Below are 2762 nucleotides of genomic sequence, written 5' to 3' on the forward strand. Positions count from 1 at the left end.
TCCAGTCATATGTGGTTCTTCCTTAAACTGTTACCTCAAAGTTGGAGGCATATAATTGTATAGGATGTCTTTGGATGAGGTAGTATTCAACTTGTGGAAGATCTTGCTGGTATAGAGCTCTGACCCTCAACCCGATTGAGTTTAATGAACTAGTCAAGTCAAGTCAAGTCAAGTTTATTTCTATTGCGCTTTTCACAACAGACATTGTCTCAAAGCAGCTTTACAGAATTTAACAGTTAAGGTGAATGATGTGTATTTATTTCTGATGAGCAGCCATGGCGACTGTGACAAGGAAAAACTCCCTTAAATGTTATGAGGAAGAAACCTTGAGAGGAACCAGACTCAAAAAGGGAACCCGTCCTCATTTGGGTGACATCAAGAGTGTGATTATAGTCTTTAAACAATACAGAACACTGGAGAGTGAGAACTAACATGAGCACTGGAGTGTGTGATTATGAGTGATGTTCTTTCTACAGTCTTATACAGTCAGTTGAGGTTATGGAACCAGGAGCTACTGAGCAACTCATAAAATAGCTCAACATTTGTCCAAACTCCACATGAGGTGGAATCCAAATGGCGCTGGTACGTCTCTAGATGGTTCAGAATGTTTGTAGGCTCGGCATCTACTTCTTTAAAGGTCCACAATGTTCATGAAGTGGGACGTGACCGGGGCTGGAGCAACCTCAGGATGCCTCGGGATGGGTAGAGAAAGAGAAACAGTGGACTAATGAACTAGAACGCTGATTGCCCTCCAGGCCTCCTCACCTCAAGTACATTAATGGGCACAAATCTCCACAAAATCTAGTGGAACATCTTTCCAGAAGAGCACAGGAAATAGGGACTAAATGTGGAATGGGTCACATATCGATCTTATGGTCAGTTGTTCAAACACATCTGTCCATGTAGTGTATTTGCAACAAACCTTTCATTCACTTCATCTTGAACTTCTCGTTTGGTGTGCTCCATGTTTTCGTTTCTGCAGCTTCCCGTCATTACCCGTGCGTGGAAATCCGCTACACTTGAATTACAGCATGCTTTTAATAGTGTCAGGTCTCTCGCTGTAACATATCGCTACCCGGTATGAAAAACACAGCAATATCCCACAACTTGATATTATTATAATGGGAATAAATTCGCATAACGAGCTTTCGCTCTCCGACGACGCCAGGACATGCTACATTAAATTGAGCTCAATTGCACTTACTTGGGATATTACGCATCCAGACAAATTAAAGAGTAACGTGTTTCTTTTTTGTTCTTTTTTTTCTTTTTCTTCTAATAAAGCCATAAAAAAATTCATTGCTTATTTAAATGTAAAACAGTAATTTCGTTTACGATTTGGAAAATGGGAAGCAATTCAGATGTTGTCAGTGATGTTGCAAAGCTTCGATTGGTGTTTTCCTTCCCAGAGGTCTTTATTCATATATATATATATATATATATATATATATATATATATATATATATATATATATATATATATATATATATATATGTATGTATACAAAATTAGAAATGAGGAGCAAAAAAGTTATTTGTTTTTACATTTTAATAAATAATTTTGTCGTCCATGATTTTGAGCCATTTTTGACTAATTAGTTGTCTTTCTAAATTTACTGTCATTTTTTTTAATCCATTTATTGGCAGATTTCATTTTAGGGATCATCAATAAAAAAACTCAGATCCTGTTCTCAGATCAATTCAATTCGAAGAATGTAGAAGTTTTGTGTTTAGAAGTTTGTTCATTATAATTGGTTAGTTGATCCCTAATAAGTGAGCCAGTGGCAACTGTGACCAGGAAAAACTACCTGAGGCTTCATAAGGAAGGAACCTTGAGACTCCAAGGGAGCCCATGTTCAACATGTCAGCAGTATTTGTTCGTTCGTAGTCTTTCCAATGGTGGAAATCTTGAAAATGACTGGGAAACACTACATCACAGGGAAATCCTTGCTTGTTAGTAAATCGCAGCTTGTTAGGAAACTGGGGTCAGCTGGAGATTCACGCTTTGCAGTGCTGGGGCTTGAACCCCTGTAACTGTCAAAGGATATGTTTTCATTGAAATGTGTATTAAGGTATCTGTTCTAAATTCATGTCAATTTGACTTCATTTTATTAGAAAAACAAGTGAGATTAAATGTAGGAATGTGATGTTCAGTAATCTACAATCTACCCCTTTTTAAGCAGGTCACATGTTCGGTTTGAGTTTAGGACCGTGGCATTGTGGGTAAACCAACATGGATGCAAAGAAACCACCTACAGCCTGGAATAGAAAGCCTTTATCTGCATGGTCTTAGAGGCGCACACGGTAATTTAGCTTTAAACTTGTTTGATTATGTGTAAAATGTTGTTCTATATCACTTCACAGATGCAATGTGGTGTATTGATAGCGATGTTAATAGATTTGAGTTGTCGTACATGTTCACTAGCATATCAGTGGACGTTGAATTAAAAGACTAGAAGGGACTCTCTTTTTTTGTACATTTATATGCCTTTGTAGTTTTTAGACAAAACAAACAGAGAAAAGACATCAGAAAGAAGTGTGGCTATTATTTCATTAGACCAGTACAGCTACACCTCTGACCTTCAGACCCTTAACCACTGGAGCCCCCTAAAAGCCCTGACATTGGAGGCTCCTTCCCAAAAATGTGGGTTTTGTTAGTTTATTCTTTGGGTTCATTTTGAAATGAATTTGATTTGGAGGGGGTCATGTGTTTTGCAAAAGTATTCGAGTAAATGTACTAGTATTACTAAGTTTTAAAGATA

The 2762-nt window shown here is 37.5% G+C and overlaps 1 long non-coding RNA gene across 1 annotated transcript in view; it reads left to right on the top strand.

Annotated features, from left to right (window-relative positions):
• The first annotated feature begins 1965 nt into the window (after window positions 1-1965).
• LOC310718007 overlaps window positions 1966-2762 on the top strand; it is a 41704-nt gene continuing 40907 nt past the window's right edge. Inside the window, exons 1-2 of the long non-coding RNA XR_014531031.1 lie at window positions 1966-2072; window positions 2184-2304. This is a non-coding gene — a long non-coding RNA (uncharacterized lncRNA). The remainder of the gene's footprint in view (window positions 2073-2183; window positions 2305-2762) is intronic.

The sequence above is a fragment of the Silurus aristotelis genome, assembly GCF_946808225.1.
Source record: "Silurus aristotelis genome assembly, chromosome: 23".
In the NCBI taxonomy this organism is placed as follows: Eukaryota; Metazoa; Chordata; class Actinopteri; order Siluriformes; family Siluridae; genus Silurus; species Silurus aristotelis.